The sequence below is a fragment of the Pinus tabuliformis genome, chromosome Q, assembly GCF_031772625.1.
Source record: "Pinus tabuliformis cultivar Carrire ecotype Pingquan chromosome Q, CPIR1, whole genome shotgun sequence".
In the NCBI taxonomy this organism is placed as follows: Eukaryota; Viridiplantae; Streptophyta; class Pinopsida; order Pinales; family Pinaceae; genus Pinus; species Pinus tabuliformis.
Genome location: NC_142296.1, coordinates 482,363,740 through 482,388,099, shown reverse-complemented (window position 1 = coordinate 482,388,099; position 24,360 = coordinate 482,363,740). Strand labels below are relative to the sequence as shown.

Below are 24,360 nucleotides of genomic sequence, written 5' to 3'. Positions count from 1 at the left end.
GGGGTGTCATATTATTGGTAGTTGAAACAGGACTAGGGAACGAAAGCTGGTCTACAGTCACAATACTGCCATTGTGAGGGAAAGACATCACACGAAAGAGTGTCGATACGACAACTTTCATTGCATAAACATAGTCTCGTCCAAGGAGTAAATTGAAATCCAAGGGACCTCGAACTACCATAAGATCAATACAGACAGTTTTACCTTCCAAGGTAATAGAAAACTTAGGAAGGATCCCTGAAGGTTCACTAATGGTTCTGTTAAAAGCTTTTAGATTCTGCGTAATAGGCGCAAGCTAAGGGGAACCCAAAGCTTTCCAAACAGTTGAGGATAAAATACTAACGGAAGCACCTTCATCTACCTGAGTACGATGTATGTCCCTACCACCAGCCTTGACAATGATTTGGAAAGGGATGGAGGAAGGAAGACGAGGTTCTGTCAGTCTATTCCAATCAAAGGAAAAGACCTCAGTACTTGGAGGGGGTTCTGTAGAAACAGGCGAAATGCCCCCCGGCATAGAAGAATCTGATGTAACAAGAAGAACCTGAGCGGTATGAAGTTCACTCTCTAAAGGGAAAGTGGGATCGACCGAATGTGAAATTGAATCGACCACTTGATCAACTAATGGATCATCAACCTGAGTGACATGAGTTTCACTCTCCAATGGAAGAGTGTGATCGACTATACTTGAATTTAGATCAATCACTCCGTCAGTTGACGGTAGGTTGGGAGAAAGTTTACGGTAACCAGTTGGAAATTCTTGCTGTGGAACAGTAAGGTTTTCCAACAATTTTTAGGCTTCATCCATGTGAGGGCAAATGTGAGTTTGATGACTCCCTTTGCATAACTTACAAGGAAACCTAACTTTACCCTTTTTCCCAGGAACCTGACGATCACTGGTTGATGGATCAATGGAAAGTTGATGAGATTTTTCTGACCATACTTCCAAGACCTTTGGAATACCAGGACAATTGACAAGGAAGTGGTCACCCTTAGAAAGCCTGCAAGGGTATTTGGGTTTACGATGCATGTCAGAGTTTTCCTCAACACAACTAACACTTACAGTCGTGGTTGGTTGGTTGACTTCTTTCTTATCTTGCTTCTTCTTCTTCTTAGACACCTGGTTACTAGCGTCAAGGCTTTTACCAGGCGAAGAGGAAGAAATGGAGGAAGAAAAATTAGGCGAAGAAGGTAAAGGGTCAACAGAAGGTTGGTGATGTTGAGATGGTGAATTCTGTTGAGGTGAAGCATTCGGTTGAGGTGGAAAAATTGGAGTATTTTGGGCCAACGAAGTTGAAAATAACCATATCGGTAAACCTATTGTAAATCCAGGTAATGACAAAGTAGCCATATAAGGAGGACCAACATTTCCAAAGTAAGGAAAAGTACTAGGATTCTCGTTAGGAGGGATTCCTAAGTTGGTAAATTCCAGAACATTTGCCATTATATTCAACTTCAGTGAATTTTATTAACAATTTAAAACTAAAATTAACAATTCACAATTCACACCTAACAATTAAAATTCACAATGCACACCTATGGTCTCTAAAAGTAAAAACAAACAAATTAACACGCGCTATCAAATCTAGGAGTCAAACCACACACAAACAGTAGCCTTCTGGACCGAAAACACTAGTTGGTGATGAAATCCAACATCGCAGAATTCAGTACAGAAGTGGCGGGTGGAACAGTTACCCCGACAACCTGCTTAATGAATAGACTGGACCAAGTTCCTTCACTTTAACCATCTTGAGTGAAGTGAACCCCCCAGAAAATCCAAGTGAGTCTAGCCGACGTCTGCTTCAGGTATAGTGGGATCTTCCCTCCTCCGTCACCTTGGGTAGAACCCTAAAGATAATGGTCGCTAAGGTCACCAACAGCAACAAATATACCTGGGGGAACAGTCTACGATCTGATAACACGCAAGGACAGAGTAACAATCTCAATCCCCTCGCTGGCTCCTTGACAATAATCAAAGGTTTACCGACAAGTGACCCCAAGCTCCTCAACAATGGTTAATCCGAGGTTTACTGTTTGTAGTACGTGCGTATCTGGCATCGTTCCCAATGAAGGAGGATTGATCCCCTCACTGGTTCGGACACGATCTCGTGCTTCTCCTTTAAGAGGAGCTTTCCCAGAGTATAAATGTAACAGTTGGATTTATCCTACCGCAAGATGAGCTACTTGTTTGGTTTTGTTGCCTTGGAGAGTTAATTACTCTCCTACTCCAAGACACTAGCCTAAGCTATGTTGGTGTATCAGAACCCTAGAAATGTAAAAATTACTAGATGAATTTTAATTAAGCACTGTGTTATTTAGGTTGTTATTACTCAAAGGGGTAAATGGATATGAAACCAATGGTGTTATGACCCGACTCAACTGAATGCAATGATAATGCAATCTTTTCAATTCGATGAATCCTAACTAAAGTAAGGAGAGAGTTTCCATTCACTTCCAACAATGCAAAAAATTGATCACTAAGAGAAAATATAACAAATTCTCTAATGCACTAATTTTATCAAGAAAAACTAATGCAAATCAATTCCAAGCCATTTTTTTATTTCTATTTTTGTGTAAATTCAAATCAAAGAAAACTGATCTAAATCTACGATTGATTTTTCAGAATGTAAACTATGCAATTGGAATCTATGCACAATTCACTTGAAAAGTATGCAAATGTAATCTATTCACATTTTTCATTGATATTCTGAAAATGAGAATTCTAATTATGCAAATGTGATCTATGCAAGAGAATTCTCAAACACAAGATGATTCTAATGTAATCTAAGAACCAATCAAGTGCAGGTCGAGAAAATTGGGCGAGAGTTCCAAAGATCAAAAAATAAAAACACTCAAAGGAATTTTTTTTTGCAAAAACAAAAGCAAAAAGATGCAAAATTGTGAAAAGACTGAGAGAAACCTCCAAGTAATGACCAAAGGAAAACAAATCAAGAATTTCTCAAGAAAGAGACTCAAAACACCCAATTGATGAAAGCTTAAAGTAGGAATGCCGATGAAATTAGCCAAGATGAAAGCTTCTGAAAGGTGAACAGTGGATCTGGGCAGCAAAAACAAGCTATAAACAAAATCTAAGAGCAAAAAAGGAGAAAATTGAAATTTTCTCAATTTTGACAGGGTACGCAGGCAACCTATTTGCACAGGTGCGTGTACGCTCTGTGCACAAAGCTGCAGTGCGTACAGGTACGCACTGTACTTAACACAGAGGCTGCGTACTTCTAGCAAAACCAAGAAAAACTAAAATCTAATTTAACCTTAAGATATCCCACCCAAATGCACAGTCAAACAGCTAAAAACTAGAAAACAAACGACTTTTCTCAGATCAAAGTTTCACACAAAGGAAAAATCATTCACATCAATGGATTCCCCAGCGGAGTCGCCATTTTGTCATGCGGAAAGAGTCAATTTTGCGGACAAAACCGACCTCCCTAGAAGCTAAGGCTTTCTAGTGACAAACAAGACAAATAAACACTACCTTTCTCTAAATATGCATTTAGAATACAAGTAATCAGGTGATTATAACATACCTTTAGTCCAACGCTTTGTAGTAGTCCAGCCTTGCCGATCCGGATGAGCTCCTCCTTCTCTTCGAAACCTGCATTCACTAACAAGCCAAAAGATTAAATAGCACCTGATAAACTTATAAAATAACACATATTGATCATACAGACCAAGGAGTATATGAAACAAATCATGAATAACAATCTGTTGAGAAAAATGAGTTTATTTGCATTAAGTGGAAACAAAAGAAACCATTACAACCTGAGCCTTGGTGTTGTGCAGATCCGTCCTAGGGTCCAGCAAGAGTTTTCCTTTACTTTGATCAGCTCACCCACTTCAAAATAAGGCTAGGAAAGGATAGGAATCTCTCCTCTCAAGCTCTATAAGGGAGTCCTAATTCGAGCAGCATCTACCCTTAGGAATGTTCAGCTTTCAACCTCCCCTCCCTCTGGCACAATGCCTGTATTTATAGTGCTCTAGAGGAACTTAATCAGGTCCACCATCAATGGGATAAGCCCCTCTTTGAATGGGATAGCTCCCCTCTTGATGGGATAAGTTCCTCTTTCATATGGATACATGAACCATCTGGAGGCGCTCAATACACGTCAAACAAACTTCTAGAATGCTCTATAATCGACCACAAGTAACTTTTTTGAAGTAAAACTTGCGCCTTTTGACCTTTACAGGGGTACGCAACCACCCCTTTACAGACAGAGCATACAAGTACGCAGGGAATGTGAACTTGAGGTGCGTACACGCAGGTAAGGCTAAGAGAAACTGCGTACCCAGAGTTAATTGACTTTTTAAGGATTTTCTCTCTTTCTTGGAGTTTGACATGAGGAGCAGAGGTATAAGACTTGCCAAGGAGGATAGTATGACAGTTGATGGAGCCATACTAACTGTAAATAGTCATGGTGACAAATTTTAGTGTAACAAGGATTATCGGTAAGTCCGTATATAACCAAAGTAAAGAGTGGGAATTGGTTATATGTGCGGCATTAAGGACTAATGAAGCTTTATGAGGTTGAACAAAGTCATAATGAAAGGATTGATTAAGGGTAATTTGGGTTAGTTAACAAATCATTCTACAGAGGTTTGATAAAGGGGGCCTTACTCCTTAAGTAATGAAGATTTAACTTGGCAGGGAGCTGAAATTCCTGGGGAAAATGAGATATATGCATTTTATATGCATACTGTGGGATTTTCATGTTTACCCTACATCAAAGTGGTATCAGAGCTAGTTAAAGCTCTTTTAATTAAAGTAGAATTGTGCAGAGTACAAGTGTGATTGCAAAAGAAAGAGGAGATCAGGTTATTTGAATCTGACAAGTAGAAGACATGACATAAGATAAGAGTAAGTGATATTATTAAGAGGAGATTGTAGAAGCATAAGGAAAGAACAGTGATGTTTGTTTTCTTGAGGAAAGTGGAGGTTCACTCAAATTTGAAGAATGGATGGAGACTTCTTGTGAAGCCATGCAAGTATTATTTTATTTAACTCTAGTTTGAGTTTTGCAGGTTTAAGATAGAGTAAAGATTTATAGAAGCAGATAGACAAGGAAAGTTGTATGTGTTCTAAAGAACAAAGTGAATGGAAAGTGGCAGTGAGCCTAAAGTATCCAACAAAAGGATGGACAGAGAAGATAAGAGTGTTCTCAGAAGGAAGCTAAGAAGCAAGATTTTGAAAGCTTGGGAATGATCTTTGATTTGAATAACATTGATATGTGGGTAACAATAGTTAGTGAAGCATCTCAACAAGAATATCACAACCTAAAGAGCAGTGATGAAGGAAGCTAGTAAAGGTTTCTGAGAGAGAGTGGAAGAACCTAGTATTTCATTTGTGTTTGAAATACAAATGGATAGTTGTGTTCTCAAAAGTGCAAGCGAGTTGAAGTCTAGAGCATGGAGTGCTCAGATGGTTCCAGAGGAGAGAACTAGAGAGATGCCAAAAGACTGAGCTCAGGGGGAGGAGCTTAGTGAGGTATCATGCATCAGGGAGGACTTGCTATTGTAGAGACTTGTGCGGCTCATAGTGACTGAAGAACTCATAGAGATGGAAAAGAAGATGACTATTGATTGTCATTGTAGAGGTTCAAGGAAAAGCCACAAAGTGAAGAAAGAGGATGCCAAGACAAATGACAAGAGAATGAGTCAAGAGGAGCTTGATAAGGAAATTGCAGAGATGAAAGAACAACTCAATGTGTTAATGATGATACTTGAGGAAAGCGAGAGATTAGGTTGGGTATTAAAGAAAAAGCCAGTAAATTGGAATAAGCTACAGAGAAGGATACAATAGAGGCAAGTAAAGTGGCTACTGGGAAAACTTAGAGAAGTTGAGTTGGAAATGGAATTTTCCATTTGTAAACCAGAATAGGTTGAAATTCTAGTTGAAGATGAAGAATGGAGATCAGTCAGCTATTGGGATAGTTCAAAGCAGCATATTGAACTGTTGCCAAAGGAAGAAGAGATACTAAGGTCTTATGTTTTTAATTATAATGATTGTTTTGTAAGTACAGTTTTTGCATAGGATTGGTAGCCTTATGAAACTGTCATGAAACTTTATAAAAATTACTAGAGTTTAGAGGAGAACTTGGACCAGCATATTGATGTACTACCAGAGGATGAAGAGTACCTTTCAGAGGATAAGTATTCTAGAGCAGAGTATGATGAAGAATGCCTCTTGAATGAGGAAAATATTGAATTGTTGCAGTAGAAAGAAATTATTGATGAATTGATATTTGGTACTGTTACGAAACAAGGACAATTCCTTGTGGAAAAAAGAGATGAAGATCAGTGTGAAAAGTTGATATGTGAAACGTTAGTTGAGGGTGTTGAGCCGTACATTTTTCAAACTGACAATTTTTGTGTGAATACAGGGATTATAAGTGATGAACAAGAACTTATTTCTAGGGAGATGAATGAGATAGAATTGTCTATAGAAGGTAGTCTGATTGAATCATTGGGAAATAGCGACCACGTAAAGGATGAAGCTGGAAATGAAGAGCATTGTGATAAGACAGTTGCTAAGTGTAAGGAGGAAATTGAATTGTTGGAGAATTTGCTAGGAGAAAATGGAAATAGAAAAGAGGTGGTTACAACAGTACTTAACAGTATTAGAGGGTCTTTAAAGACATGGAGATAGAAGAGTGTTTTGGTTCACAAAACAATAGTTTGTTAGTAGGAACAAGGCATAGAATGAATGAGTGTGATGTTGTGATTGAAGAAATTGAACAGAGGTTATTTGGTGATGAAATGGAAGTTCAGAAGCAACAAGAGGGTAAGGATGTAAGGGTGGCAGTAAGGAACCAGTAACTACAAAGTGAAGGCAACCAGCAGAAAATTAAAGGCAATTTTAAATAAGGGACTATGGTAGCTGAAAACATAGTAAAGGATCATCATTCCATCATGATGATAGGCATAGTGGAGAGAACCAGGGAAGTTGTTTAGGCAGTCAATAAAGAAGAAGGAATAAACTCTCATCAAAGGATCAGTGAATGGGAGACAAAATTGGAGCTACTGGAGAAATGGCTGAAAGCACCAATAGGGAAGAAATAACATGATGAAGATTGCAAAAGATATGTAAGAGAGGAAGAGGAAAGAGTCTAGCAAAGAAGTGAGTTGGACATAGAAATTAAACTGATGATAGATTTGATGAGAAGAGAGTCTCAAAGGGAGAAGACAATAGAAAGAAAGAAAAGCAGCAATAGGAAAAAGGCAGCATCACACTGTGAGAGCATAGCTAGTGGGGCAATGTAGCATAAAGTATGGAGACCTAGAGAACAAAAACAAACAACAGCAACAACCAAGGACAAACTACAGAACAAAATATGGGATCTAGGAGGAGATCGATCAGAAGCACATGATCAGGAGATCATTATTAATTTCAACCTTGAGAGTTTGATGCAGGAGCATTGAATCGAAACTATCATTATATTTTAGCAGACATAGGGGGTCTCCTGTTTCCAAGGAAGTTGGATTCCTATGTATGTAATTATTAATGTTTTGAGTGGTTAAAGTAGGAATTAATTAGATAAGTGTGGGGATATTTGTAAATGGTCTCAAGTGTAGGAGAACATGACTGATTAATGATGATGAGAGAGTTGGAAATCAATTGTAACTCTTATAGGTCTCATGATTCGAGGAACAAGAGAGGATTATTAGGGATAAGTAGGACTTAAAAGTGGATTTAGAATATTTTTAGGAGTTAGTTCAACAAATTAAGGATTTGAACTAGAGTTAGTTCAACAGAACCTTTTTGTATAAAGGTATGCCTACGGGAGTCAGTCAATAGTTAAAAAGTTAGGAAACAGGGTTTGTCTGTAAGTCTATGGGCAGGTAGGAAAAGAAGAGGCAACTGATAAGAAAATCAGGCTAGAGAGAGAGACTCTTGTGTAAATACTTGTTTATTGATACAAACAACTTGATTTGGATTTCATGTGTGTGTATTGGGTAATTAAGATATATATCATGTATGATTTTGAGTTATTCTACATAACTTAGGTTGCAAGTGCAGAATTAGAGGCAGAATACAGAGAGGAGTGACTGAGAGGTGTTATGGCTTTACACCCACCGATAGTACAGGAGGAAGCATATAGGTGCAAGTGGAGCTAAGTTAAGGAAGAAGTTGTGATGCAGAAGAGCTAAAGACCAGAACCCTGTAGTAATTTGAAACCACAAAAGAACATTGAAGGAATGGAATAAAAACCCAAGTGAAGAGAAGAGCGAAGAAGTGAACCATCGACACACATGAGTCGTTATATCTATATGATCAACGGACGAGATTTGTTCGTGATAAGCGGCCAAGATTAAGTCGTAGAGAATGACAAAGATTCAATCTAAGTACTTGCAAAAGGTGAAAGGCAGGAATCAATCTGGACTATCAGATTGATAGATCTGATAGATCAATGGTGATTAGTAACTGCAGCGGGAGTAGAGAGTGTATGGGTGCCTTAATTGTGGTTGAAGGCCCGTAATTGTTATTAACCATTAATCATAAATCCAATTGCTTACTTCATAGTCCACTACGGAATTAAACCTGTAATTAACCTATGTGCTAGTTGGAGGACCGCAAACCATAGGATTTGTTGGCTTTCATTATCCAATGGATATCGGCCATAAAGATGATCGGACGATAATCTCTGAACGGATCTAAATGTTTATAGATCGAGGACTTATAATTTGTATCGGTTCTATGAGGTAGTTAAATGTCATGCAAGTTTATGATGCGATATCATTACAGACTATTGGATCAAATGGGTTTTCATCTATGGTGCAGAATCACTGAGCAACTCTGTTGACTGGAAAAGACATGAACTGTCGAATTAAAGGCAAGATCGACAGTAGAGATTGAGCGATAAGACTTTTGGAGAGTGGACTCGAGAAGGTTATAGGTGCGGTTTTATTCCATTTGAAGTCTTGTTGTGTTATCGCATATTGCATGCGAGAGGCGATGAAGTTACAAGTTGGTACGATGCGAGGTTGCGACAACAGTTGATTTGGTGGATGAAATCAACGGTGGAAAGCATGATCTCATCTCGCAGATTGAGAGTTTTGAATGCATATGCTAAAGAGTCTTTGAAACCTGTGATTGCGATAGTGGAAGCATTGGGTAATGTGTAGAGACCAAGGAAAAGGAAAAGAAACACTAAAAGGTAAGTTATGTACGCTTTGTGAAATATCTCTATTATACAAAGAATTATAATAGAAATAAAGCGTTGATAGAAGGTTTATGGGTAAGTCTGTATATAACCAAAGTAAAGAGTGGGGATTGGTTATATGTGTGGCATTAAGGACTAATGAAGGTTTATGAGGTTGAACAATGTCCCAATGAAAGGATTGATTAAGGGTAATCTAGGTTAGTTAACAAATCATTCCGTAGAGATTGAATAAAGGGGGCCTTAATCCTTAAGTAATGAAGATTTGACTTGGCAAAGAGCTGAAATTCCTGGGGAAAATGAGATATATGCATTTTATATGCATACTGTGGGATTTGTAGGTTTACCCTATGTCACTATTATCCAACAAGATGGGATAAACGAAACAAGGGATGAATGGAAGAATGACGAAAAATTTTGGGCACTCATTTAAATTTGCAACAAGATCCTAGTACATCTGATACATTTAGCTAGAAAAATGATTCGTTATGGTATGAAGATCGGTTATACTTATGTAAGAATTCCCAACTCAAACAAAATATTCTTAGGGAATTACACACCTCTCCCTTAGCAGGGCACTCAGGATTTCTAAAAACTTACCACAGGGTTAATAAGTAATTTTTTTGGGATGGCCTTAAACTGGATATTCAAAAGTTTGTGGTGGAATAATTTGTTTGCCAACAAAATAAAGTTGAAACAATTAAGACCGCGGGTCTATTACAACCTTTATCCATTCCAAGCCAACGTTGGGAGGAGGTTTCAATGGATTTTATCACAGGTTTACCCAAGTTCGAAGGAAAGAGTGTTATCATGGTGGTAGTGCATTATCTCATCCATTTAAAGTGAGTACAATTTCTATTTCATTTATGGAAACAATTCAAAATCTACATGGAAATCCAAAGATTATTGTAAGGGATAGAGATCCCATTTTCACTGGAAAAATTTGGACATAATTATTTTCTTGTCTAAGTAATCAGTTAGCTCATAGAACATCTTATCAACCTCAATCTGATGGGCAAACTGAGATAGTAAACAAATGTTTGGAAGGATATCTTCATTGCTTTGTATCTGATAAAGAGACACAATAGGTCAAATGGTTTCCTTTGGCTGAATGGTGGTATAACACTTCCTTCCATACTGCAACAAAAATGACCCATTTATGGCACTTTATGGATATCATCCGCCATCCATCACATCATATCTAAGAGAAAATTATAAGGTTCAAGCAGTGGAAGATCACATCAAGCATCAACAACAAGTTCTTCAACTCTTAAAGGATAACCTCACCTTGGCACAAAATAGAATGAAATAGTAGGCAGATGAACATCGCAGAGAAAGAAGTTTTAATGTAGGTGATTGGGTATTCCTACGGCTACAACCATATAAACAAATGTCGCTCAAGCAAGCTAAGAAGGATAATAAATTATCACCAAAGTATTATGGTTCGTACAAGGTGTTGCAAAAGATAGGTACTGTGGCATATAAATTGTAGCTTCCTACAGCTTCTCGAGTGCACCCAGTTTTCCATATTTCATGCTTAAAGAAGGTTATAGGTGACAAGCTCCCAATTCAAACAATATTGCCAGAACTTGATGAGGAAGGAAAAGTCATATTGTAACCTGAAGCAGTCAAAGAATAAATAACTCGATAGCTACAAAATCGATCAATATCAGAGTATCTCATCAAGTGGAAGAACTTAACCGCTGAAGATTCCACATGGGAGGATGAGAATTTTATACAGAAGCATTCAGAATTACTCAAGCATTGAGGAAAACACTTTTTTGAAGGGGAGGGGCATGTTAAGTTCCTATAATACTAGTGATTCCCCCATTACTATTGTCATTGTATCCCTTATTGTTATTTTTGTGCCCCTATTATCCCCATATTATTATTATTGTTCCCCATAAAAACCAACTATTGTTATTTTTGTGCCCTCATATTATTATTGTTAGGTCAGCTTGGGTTATATTGTGACCCCTTAGTCTCCTATATATAGAAAGGAGGTTTTTTCATTTGTATCATCCAAAAAATTGTTCATTTTTGTAATGTAAAGGAGGTTTCCCCCTTGAAGAGGCTGATTGATAAGGCGTTGATCTTTTTCTTCTATCTTTTTGTGAGTTGGTTCCATAACAAAGAGTGTTGACTCTCAAACATAGTCAGCCACATTAATAAGCGAGTGTGTTTTAAACCATATTAGTATTAATATTATTAAACATTTTAATTAACATTGACTGTGGGTGAGCATGGTTCAACCATGCATGAATGTGGCTTGTTTAACCATTGGTGAACATGACTATGTTTAATAATTGTTTGAATATGGTTGAGCACTTTGAATATAGTTTTCCATGTTCACTATGTTTAAACATCGATTACTATGAATGACTATGATTAACGATTGTATCGCTATGGTTAACCATTGTTTGACTATGGTTGATCACGATTGACTATGGTTGAACATGGTTTGACTATGATTGGCCAACGTTTGATCATGGTTTGACTGTGTTCAACCACAGTTGAATATGATTGACTATAATTGACCATGATTTCAATACGGTTTGACCATGGTTGACCATATTTTGACGATGGTTTGTATATTGTTGATCATGATTTGATTATAATTCCCATTGCAATGGTGGTTGTTGATAGTGATCGTTAACCCTAGCTATCCACTTTAGGCCTCCGTGGTTAACAGTTGGCAATAGATTTTGAAACTAAAAAGTGTTGTAGGTTCACACAAACTGGAAACCATTAAAAGCTATAGTGGAAACATATTATTATTAAAATTTTTTCAACATTAATGTGAATGTTGTTGTTTTTTTATTACTATAATTAATTTTATAACATAAAAAAATAAAGTTTCTATTAAAACCTTATTCCCGAATGCAACCAATGCACGGGAAATATGGTACAATATTTCTTCTTGCAGAGGATTCTCCTAGGAGAGACTAACAAGAGAAACAAGAAGACTAAACTAAAAAGTAATTGCTACAAAAGGCTGGCATACATAGACATTACAAAATTCGCCAAGTAGAAAAACACATTTACAATAAGAGATCATCATAGATAAGGAGAGAGAATTCTACCGGAGTCTTGTAGAGATCAAACTACCATTTAGCAATGTGGCAGCTAGATGTTGTACTTGTGGAATTCTAGTTTTCATTTGTCTTAATCAACAACTTCAAGTCGTCCAGGTACCTATGCAGTGGATCAAATTCATTGTCTTGGTGAGATAGTTTTTCTTTAAGGGATTGGATCTCCTCCACCAGAGAGATGGAGATTGTCATGGTGAATTTTCCATTTTATATCCAGATTCTCTAGTTGTAAATCTCCAATTTGTTGGGAGCACCTTATACAGACATTAATGCCCCCTCAAACTTCAAAATTTCCATTCCTAATTGACATGGTTTAGTTAAAAAAAGAAGATTAAAGATGTCGAAAAGGACAAGGCTGAGGAAAGAAAAAAGTCTGATAAAAAAGTTATCTAAGTGAATTTTATAAAACTTAAAATTATAGAAACCTAGAATTATAAAATCTTAATATTATAAAACTTAAAATTATTATATATAATATTTTAAAACCTTAAACAAAAATAGAAAACCTGAAATTATAAGAATATAATATTAAGGTGACCATCTCAGGGTAATGGAGGGTAATGCTATGCAGCAAGTTACTAGCGTGAAACTAAACGAAGTGATCCACATGTTAGTGTGACTGAATAAAACATTTCTTTAACTATAGACAGTTGCACGGAGGAATGTGAATGAAAGAGCACAAAGATATTATGTAATGGAATACCCGTGAATCACTCCAAGGCATGCCATGTTTCAATGCAGCGGAATCTAGTTTTTATTAATTTTTATATGTGGTTAATTGCAAGTGGTAGAACAAATTTTTAATCATATTATTTAAATTTTTAATTTAAATATAGTTTAAATATAAAATTTAGATATTAAAAAAATTAAAACTTTATTTAAATTTAAGAAAAAATGTGAAAATATATTAACATCTGAAATCTTTGATTTAAAAAAAAAGAAAATCATTTTCAATCCTGCAATTGGAATCATACTAACATTAGCGATCACCCAACTATGTTTGTCCCAAAAATAATCATTTTCAATCATACGGTTGGAATCATACTATCTTAGCCATAACCTAACTGTGATGGTCCAAAAATTCTGAGTGGAACTCCCTTAGTTCGTTCCATACTATGCCCATGGCATGACTCTCCATTATAGCCTTCCTTCATGGAGCCCAATAGAACAAACTTAAGAAGACCTAATTGACAACACCTAATCCCAAAATTTCATTCCAAATTTTCGTATTCACCAGTTCAACCATACACCAAATCCATGGAATTTCTTTGGTTCCTCCGCGCCCTTGGATTCACATGACTCGCTAAACTTGTGTGCTCTGGCTTGGACCAAATTATGTCGTGTCTCAATATAGATTATGCACACCTTCCATGCCTTGCACTTTCATAAAATATGAAATGTTGAGATATGACTTGTTGCCATAAATACGTGTGCAGAGGGTCATGCCATTACATGTTTGGAATGAATTGACTTTTCCACTTATATGTGTGCATTTCTATTTCCAATTATCCATGTAGAAAAGTTGGAATTTCAAAACATATTCATTTAGACTCACTTATCATACTTTTCATATTTCTCTTACCAGTTTCAAATTTCTTATTTTTTTAATTATATATATTTACCGGTTTCAAATTTCTTTTTTTTTAATTATATATTTTACAGACAAATCACCATATAATGAGCGATTTTCTCGTCAAATTCCATCCTAATCATGCCAACCTTCCTTAATCGTACATACAACCATTTGCCAATGCAATCTTCATTCCGCATGACCTATCAACTGGTACAATGGGTGTATGCACCTGTAAGCATTTTACCGACCTCATTTGACCCCTCATACATGTGTGTTGTGCCCATGCACTTTGCGAAAAAAAGCAGCATCCAAAAGCATCCCATAACTAAACTACTCTGGTTACATTTAAGAGAAAGACACACATTTATTACCTATTTTATTACATATTTTCACATGAGGATAGCAAGAACAGGGTTAAAACACCCTTGGAGCTGGCCCCAAAAAGGAAAACAGATAAGAGATTCCTTATTATAAGTCTTCGATAAAACGATCTATTCATACATAGATATAAATAGATTCCTTCACAAAATTTCCAAAACGTTTATCTCGTCTCAAATGCTGTATTTTCGAGATCAACTTTCCTCTCATTTTCTATTGCATTCCTTTAAGAAGATGAACACCAAATATCTGCTTCTCAACAATGGTTAGAAACACTAGCAAGGCTATTAATCCAAACCTCATTGGCAACAACTGGCTGGTCATCCTGGTTACTGTGCCATGCCCAATGTGCATGCATTGCGTTGTCTATCACAAATTCACCGTGTCCAAAATTTACTTCACGAAATAATGACAAAGGAGATTCCGGATCCAAGTAACTGTTCTCATTTCACAAGAATAATTAATTAGTTTCTTCCCTCAGCGATTATTCTTTTCCTATTCAATTGAAAAGCTAGGCCGATAATTAATTATTGATTTTGCCAAGCTCTATATACTTCCAATTCAATGTTAATCTAAATTAAAAAGCGAATACTCTGGAGCAAGGCCTTCCCGATTCCCTCTGTCTCCTATAGTGATATGCACAAATCCACATGGGTTGGCTTGGTTACCAAATACCCGCGTCTGAAACATCCAACTCATTGTTAGCATATGATCAGACAATTAGGGTATCATAAAACTAAATACTTGTGGAGGAAATTGGAAGGAATTTGTGATGGTGGCATACAAAGCGTTCATAAGCATCAACAGGCCAGCGAAAACAATGCGGACTTTTGCGTCATGAAGTAGTTGTTCAAGTGCATCCTTCATGTCACCACCCTCGCCTTGATGATCGGTATTTTGTTATACCAGGGTGCATGGATCAGAGCGAAAGTGTTCACTCACCATATGTCATTCTAATTTAAGAAGAAGAAAAAAAAAAATTCACCCAAAAAAATTGTGGTTAGACCAGTTTTCAACTGATACAAAATATTATTCAAAATTGGACCATAAAACTTATCAAAACTAAACTCCCACCTCTAACTAATAAACAACATTCTATAGACATGTTACTTTAGAATGAATCTAAAAACGAGATCCACACCAGCAGGAGGGTGTGGTCTGCTATATTTATTAGCATTCAATGCGAAAAATTGCCGGCTAGTTATATAATTGAGTGTTTATATGGTAATTAGGCTGATAGACGTCCCTCCTATTGGAATTGAATTGGGCACTTTAATCATTTTTTTAATTTTTTATATAATTGAGTGTTTATATGGTAATTAGGCCGATAGGTGTCGGGGCACTTTAATAATTTTTTTAATTAAAAAAATGATCAAACTGTTTAAATTTAAAAATGCCAGTATATTCTTGTCGTTGCCATAATATCAATGGATTGAATTCATAGATGCGAGTATATTCCTGTCGTTGCCACAATATCAATGGACTGAATTCACACCACTAACTTCCTTGCATATCTAAATCGCATAATTAAACCTTGTTTAAATTAAGTTCTTACAAAGCTTCATTAAAAATTTACCATGCCATTTGTTAATTGACACCTATTAGGATTAACCATAATGGGAATACTACAAAATGTAACACACACCTTACACATACACTTGGCATAGTAGTGGAAAGGTGTATTTCCAAATAAAATAATCATCCATTTGAAACCATTGGTAACATGTGTCCAATTCTAAATAACAGGTGTCTATAAGTTAATAATGAATTTAGGAAGGTAAACTACCTTTTCGCTTAACAAGATGTTTAATGATTCTTTAAATTGCCTTGTAAAATAACCTATTATACATCTAGTTAGAAAGGAGAAATTTTCCTTAATCTCTTTCATATTAAGCTAGAAAACATATGTTATCATTTAATCTTTAATTTTATCCCTAGCAATAAACTTTGTGAATGTAACTATATTCACATTCTTTTAGGATGAAAAGTTACAATGCCAATTAATTTGTATTTTTTTTTAAGAAAGATTATTTCCAATATGATTAATTTTTTTGGCATTCACACAGTTTATGAATCTCCTCATTTCAATTGACATTTAATAATTTCTTTTGTGTTGATTTATATTTTTGATTGTACCAACTATTACAAGCTATCTTATTGTATATTTTTGTACCTATCTTGAAAGCATTCTTTCTTTATCCATATCAAAAGATTTCATAAAATTGCATATATTTACACATAGGTAAATTTCACTATTTTTCCATAATTTACTTTATATATAATGTTTTTAGTAACTATTTTTTGTTTCATCTATGTTTAAAAGGAAAAATTTAACATTTAAAGAAATTTGAAAAGCTTATCCCTAATTATTAAATTCACCATTTAATTAAATATTCTCTTATATTATTTTCCAATAAATATAATCATTTTATACTATATACAAATAGTCTAGAATCCCTCATTACTAAATTCACCATTTAATTAAATATTATCTTATATTATTTTCCAATAAATATAATCACTTTATACTATATACAAATAGTCGAGAAAGCTTTAGATAAACAATAATTAGATACACTATTAAAACACTCCAAATATTAATTTATAGCAATTACTCTTTCTCTCTCCATGGGAATCTGCATAGTTCATTAGACTTATTCTGAATCGTTCTTGTGAAAATAATCTGTAGATTTGGAGCATATAAATTATGTAATTATAAAATTACTTCAAATATAATATAAAATATAATTAGATATTGAGATAAACTAATGATGAAATATTGTGAATATGTAGATATTGGAATAAAATAATGAAGAAATGTGTTGAATATGCAAATGTAGATATTGATATATAATGAGATGTCAATATATCATAATTTAATAATTATGAAGTTTTTAAGTTGTTAGAAATTTAACTTAAAGGAAGGACAAATTAAACTTTTAAATTAATTTTTGAGTTTATGGATGAACTAATATATTAATAAAAAATGATAAGGGATTTTTATTTAGGGTAAGACTAAAATAAAGAAAACGTTAAAGTTAATAGTGTGTATATTTGTAATTATTTAAAAAATTTCACTGATAAGAGCGATACTGTGTATATTATTATTTATTTAAAAATTTTGAGTGATAAGAGGGATAGTGATAGTGATGAAAGATTTTTCTACCAATTTAAAATTTAGATATGAAAGTATTGTATATGTTTTTTATTGGATTTAGCTATCACTGAATAAGATGATCATCTGTTTCAAACCATTGGTGATTTTTATCCAATTCGAAAAAATAGTTTTTAGGAGTTTCATTAAATTGTACATCAATTTTGCCATTTCTCGCTATTAATAATAACTCCAAAGAACAGGTGTATGTAGTTTCATTAACTTGTCCATCAATTTATGTTAGGTCCCTATACTACTAGTGTAACCCCTTATTTTTATATGTCAAACCCCCTTATTATATTGTTGTGCCCATGTAGTGTCCATATTGTTATTATTGTGACCCATAGAAGCCCACTAATGTTAATTTTGTGCCCTTACATTATTATTGTTATGTCGGCTCTGATTACATTATGACCCTTTAGACTCCTATATATAGAAAGGAGGTCGTGTCATTTGTATCATCCAAGAATTGTTCATTTGTGTAATGTAAATGAGGTTTCCCCCTCGAAAAGGATGAATTTTAAGGTGTTTATATTTCTTTACTATCTTTTTGTGAACTGGTTTCCTAACATTTGGTATCAAAGCTTCGGATTCCAGGGTTTTGCTACTCCAAACAGGTCATCGTGGAATTTTATCTATATCTCTTTTTCTGCAATATTTCGAAAGGTAAAAAAAAAAACTCGTTTGAGCCGAAATCGTTCTGAACCTCAGGTATGAATTTTAGATCTTGTCTCGCTATATTTTCAGAGATATGATTTGAGGAAGTTAGGGTTTTTGCAAACTCTAGAATTCCATCTCAAATAGGTCATCATGGAATTTTTGCTATAATTTGTTTTCTACAAAAGTTAAGATTCTGAAATTAAAACCCATTTGAGCCGAAATAGTGTCGAAGCTTGGGCCCGAATTTCAGATCTTGTTTCGCTATATTGTCGGAGATACAATCCAAGACATTTAGGGTTTCTGCAGGATCCCAAATTACATCCCAAATTGGTGACCTGGGGAAAATAATGATAACTTTTTCTCTAAGCATCAGATTTAAATTTAGTAAGAAGCTACAAAAAGAGGATAGATGGTAATTTTCTGTTTATTGTTTTCAAGTTCGAAGGTCAAAACAGTGAGATGTGGCACTTCGTACAAGTTCGCTCTACTAAAAAAGTATATAAGAAGGTCATCTTTGGAGATTTGGCATAACCCTTTTTTGGAGAATCCAATTTTGATGAGACTGGTGGCATTGGAAAGAGGACGCAGGGGGCTACTGTATCTCATAATTTCAGAGCTTACAGATCTGAAATTACATAGTTACAGTCGTTTCAAAATCGATCTCCTAAAATCAAGAAGAGGCAATATGAGGAAGTTCGATGACAAGGATCCGATAAATTGGATACTACAGATGGAACATTATTTTGATCTAAATAATGTACAGCTATTACAAAAGGTACATATTGCATCTTTATATTTAGAATCGAATCAATTTTTATGGTATAAATAGCTTTGTTCTCGTAAACCACTTGTGACTTGGTTAATTTTCACAGAGGAAATGATAGCACATTATGAGGATACAAAGAGAAACACCTTATTTAGCCAATTGATAAATCTCAAACAAAAGAGTTCAATGGCAGAGCACTTTGAGGACTTCCAAAAATTGAATATAAGGGTAAATGATATTCCAGAGAAGAAATGGATTGATGTCTTCATAGGGACTTTAAAGGATACCATTCAACATGAGGTTCATCTTTGGGAACCGGATTCATTGGAGAAGGCACTCACATTGGCAACAAAAATTAAAAGTAGAATTATGGAAACAAGTAATCCTACCACTCACAGCTATAAATATGGAAGTGTTTTTTCTCTTAGCCTTCCACAGCCTACAAGGTTTACACCACAACAATTGGAAGAAAAAAGAGAAAAAGGGCTTTGTTACATTTGTGATAGCAAATATACTAAAGGTCATACGTGTGCTGAGAAGAAATTATTTTACATAGATTGTGAAGAGGAGGAAGAAAGGATCAAAAAACATCAAAAGAATAGGATATACACTAGGAAAAAAGCCCAGAGAAAGAAAAAATGAATCCCATCATATCTTGTAAAGAATTCGCAAGAATTACCACTCCTCAAACTCTCAAGATAGAAGGACATATCGAGAAGAAAAAGGTTCAAGAAATGAAAGATCACATCGAGCATTAAGAAATGAGTCTGACCATATATTGTAATGCATTGGAAGGAATTACCACTCCTCAAACTATTAAGATAGAGGGACATATCAAGAAGAAAAAGGAAATAGTGTTGATTGATTCAAGAAGTACCCATAATTTTATTCATTGTAAGATAGCAAAGCAATTGAATTACTTCCTATATCCAGCATGAGAGTTTCAAGTCATGGTTGCAAATGGAAGAACCATAATTTGCTTTTGAAAGTGCCATAATATCAAGCTATCCATGGGAGAATATGTTTTGAATAGTCCAATGCTTTCCATTCCAATGGGTAGTTCTGATGTTGTATGAGGAGTCCAATGGCTACGATCTTTTGGTACGCTAACTTTTAATTTTCAAGAGCTCTTCTTGAAAATAAAATTATAAGGAAAAGAAGTTTAATTAAGGGGTATCACAGAGAAACCGGGAAACGTAATCATATCTAACGGCATGAAAATCTTCTAAAGGAAGAAAAACATGGCGTAAGTGCACAATTATGTTCACTAGATGTTCCCACGTCGAAATCATCTATTTCACCAAATCTTCAAAAATCTTGGACAATCATTCCAAGGTATTTGAGACTCCTAAAGGCCTCCCAGCTATTTGTGATCATGATCATGCTATTCATTTTCTAGGAAATGTTCCTCCAAACATCAGGCCTTACAGATATCCCTTTGCACAAAAGAGTGAAATTGAACGTATGGTTGCAGAAATGCTAGAGACTGGTATAATTCAACCAAGTCAAGTTATTTCTCTGCTCCAGTAGTATAGGTGCACAAGAAGGATGGATCAGGGTGCATGTGTTTGGATTAGAGAGAGCTAAACAAGCTCACAATTAAAGATAAATTTCTCGTTCCTCTCATTGACAAATTATTGGATGAATTACATGGAGAAATTTACTTCAACAAGTTGGACCTTCATGTAGGATATCATCAAATCAGAATGAAGACTGAAGACATTCTAAAAACAACAATTAGAAATCATGAGGGTCATTATGAATTTTTGGTCATGCCTTTTGGCCTTACAAATGCACCTTCTACATTCCAAGATTTGATGAATTACATTTTTAAACCATTCCTTAGAAAATTTGTGTTAGTATTTTTTGATGATATACTAAACTACAACAAGCCTTGGAAGGATCATGCTCAACATGTTGATAGAGTGCTCAGAATATTGGACGAGAAACAATTATATGCAAAAGCCTCCAAATATTTCTTTGGAGTACAAGAGGTGGAATACTTGGGTCATATTGTATCTCATGAAGGTGTTAAGATACACACTCAACAACAAAATGTTATCCAACTCTTAAAGGATACCTCACTTTGGCATGGAATCGAATGAAACAACAAGAATCAACATTGCAGTGAAAGAAGTTTTGGTATAGGTGACTACGTATTTTTACAAATACAACCATACAAACAAATGTCCCTCAAGCAAGCTAAGAAGGATAATAAATTATCAGCAAAGTACTATTGTCCTTACAAGGCACTACAAAAGATTAGTACTATGGAATACAAATTGGAGCTTCTTGCATCTTCCCAAGTTCCCCCATTTTTCCATGTTTCGTGCTTAAAGAAGTTTATAAGTGACAAGCTCCTAGTTCGAACAATATTGTTTGAACTTTATGAGGAAGGAAAAATCATATTGGAACCTAAAGCAGTCATGGAAACAAGAACCTGACAGCTATGAAATCGATCAATTTCAGAGTATCTCATCAAGTGGAAGAACTTACCCGCTGAAGATTCCACATGGGAGGACGAGAATTTTATAAAGAAGCATATATAACTACTCAAGCATTGAGGACAACACTTTTTGAAGGAGAGGGGCATGTTAGGTTCCTATACTACTAGTGTAACCCCTTATTTTTATTAGTGCAACCCCCTTATTATATTTTTGTTCCCATGTAGTGCCCATATTGTTATTATTTTGCCCCATAGAAGCCCACTATTGTTATTGTTGTTCCCATACATTATTATTGTTATGTCGGCTTTGATTACATTATGACCCCTTAGACTCATATATATAGAAAGGAGGTCTTGTCATTTGTATCAGCCAAGAATTGTTCATTTTTGTAATGTAAAGGAGGTTTCCCCCTTGAAGAGGTTGAACTATAAGGCATTTATATTTCTTTTATATCTTTTTTTGAGATTGTTTCATAAAAATTTCACCATCCATTCTCTTAATAAATAGAATAACGCTGCCACTCCATCTCGGATTGTAACCTTGAGGAATAATAGAATAACTCCGCCACTCCATCTGGGATTACAACGTGGAGGAATAATAGAAACTTGAGTGTTTCAAATTGTCATTAAATATTTATTGTACCTATTATTCATTACCATTCCATCTATTATAAGCAAAGGCTTCGTGGATGCATGCATTTCTTAGCACTTGGGTTGTTGGAATTGTTGAAGGATTACTATTGCTAGAAGGATTACTGGAATGATTTGAAGGGGCTTCTCTCGGCTTCTATCTGCTAAGAAAGGTGCACAATATTTCATAACCTTCCTTTTCTCTAACTAGTTTTTTTCAGGGTTTCCTTCAAGATGCATTGGAGGAACCCTTTTGGTTGAAAATGGTAATGGTAGTAGCAAGAATTAAAATTCATTTATCATGAGCTGCACAAGTAGATGGTGATAGGGGGATGTGGGGAAGAACCATAGTTTTCTTTTAGAATAAGTTTATTGTATTTTCTTTTTGTTAAAAAAAAATTAAACAAACAGAGTTGGCGGTGCCTCAAATCACCCCCTTTACATTTTGAAATTTATAATTGAGCACGTCTATGGAGCCTAAGAGGCGTACACAGTCGAGCCACCATTTTTTTCTCTACGGCCTCCATAAACCCTAGCGCCTCCTACATTCTAAGTGTGGCTCCATGGCCAAATGGATCCAGGTTCAAACTCGGCACAACCTAGTGGCTGTACAGTTGAGCCTTTCCCCTTACCTTCTCTGCAGCACCCTCATCTTCCATCGGCTACCTCCTCGACCAGATTTCAACCCTGTTTGAATCATTGTGATCGTCATCCACATTCTCACACAGCTGGCACACAGTCCTTCTAGGCCTCCTCCTATATATTCCAAAGCTACGTGGCATATTCTTAAAACATCTGCTGAGTCACTTTGCAAGAAGATATTGACCTTCAAACCCTTTGCCTCTCTTTCTAGCTGTAGCCATTTTGTTTGTGCTGCCTGATATTCTTTGCACCTATTGAGTTACTCTTTCCTTGGAAACAAAGGGAAATTGGCTACATACATGCCCCAGGATTTCATTTTATTTATTTATTTTTCCTTTTAAATAAGGTGGGTTTGATATCACTATGTTGAATTTGCATAAATTTGGAGCATTCTGTAAAAACAAAATTGAGATCACTAGTGAACTAAAATCAATTACAGATTTTAGTTTGAATCATGTTTTAAAAATTATTAGTTTAAACTTTAAATCCATATCAAAGGATTTCATAAAATTGCATATATTTACACATAGGTAAATAACACTATTTTTCCATAATTTACTTTATATATAATGTTTTTAGTAACTATTTTTGTTTCATCTATTTTTAAAAGGAAAAATTTAACATTTAAAGAAATTTGAAAAGCTTATCCCTAATTATTAAATTCACTGTTTAATTAAATATTCTCTTATATGATTTTCCAATAAATATAATCACTTTATACTATATACAAATAGTCCAGAATCCCTCATTACTAAATTCACCATTTAATTAAATATTTTCTTATATTATTTTCCAATAAATATAATCACTTTATACTATATACAAATAGTCCAAAAAGCTTTAGCTAAACAATAATTAAACACACTACTAAAACACTCCAAATATTAATTTATAGCAATTACTCTTTCTCTCTCCATGGGAATGTGCATAGTTCATTAGACTTATTTTGGTTCTTGTGAAAATAGTTTGTAGATTTGGAACATATAAATTATAATATAAAATATAATTAGATATTAAGATAAACTAATGATGAAATATTGTGAATATGTAGATATTGGAATAAAATAATGAAGAAATGTGTTGAATATGCATATGTAGATATTGATATATAATATCATAATTTAATGATTATGAAGTTTTTAAGTTGTTAGAAAATTTAATTTACAGGAAGGACAAATTAATTTTTTAAAATTAATTTTTGAGTTTATGGCTGAGCTAATATATTAATAAAAAATGATAAGGGATTTTTATTTAGGGTAACATTAAAAGAAAACAAAGGTTTAAGGTAATAGTGTGTATATTTTTAATTATTTAAAAAATTTCAGTGATAAGAGGGATAATGTGTATATTATTAATTATTTAAAAATTTTGAGTGATAAGAGGGATAGTGATAATGATAGTGATAGTGATGAAAGATTTTTTTACCAATTTAAAATTTAGATATGAAAGTATAGTATATGTTTTTTTTGGATTTAATTATCATGAATTTAATTTTTCTATTATTAACAGTCATATTCATCTTGGAGAAAAAAAATTGGAGGATTATTAGTTACTTGGAAATGTATTAATAGCTCTTTTCCAAAAGAATAATAGCATTGGGGCCAACACAACCTACATCTTCCAGACATTCTTCTAGCTTATCAATGTATATGCCAAAAAAAAAGGTATAAGGGACACCCTTACTTGACTCCTATATAGCATTTAATTTCTTCCAACCAACCCTTAGTAGTTCTAAGTTTAACATCAACTCTCAATTCAGAAAAAAACATTATCTCTTTGAGCTTCTTGGATAGCTTTATCTTAAAACCTATGCAAAAAAATCAAAATCAGGTATATAAAAGATAAT

At 34.6% G+C, this 24,360-nt stretch overlaps 1 pseudogene; it reads right to left on the bottom strand.

Moving 5' to 3' along the window:
• Positions 1–14,472: 14,472 nt before the first annotated feature.
• The window catches only part of LOC149220274 (purple acid phosphatase 22-like), a 56,683-nt pseudogene continuing 46,795 nt past the window's right edge, over positions 14,473–24,360 (bottom strand).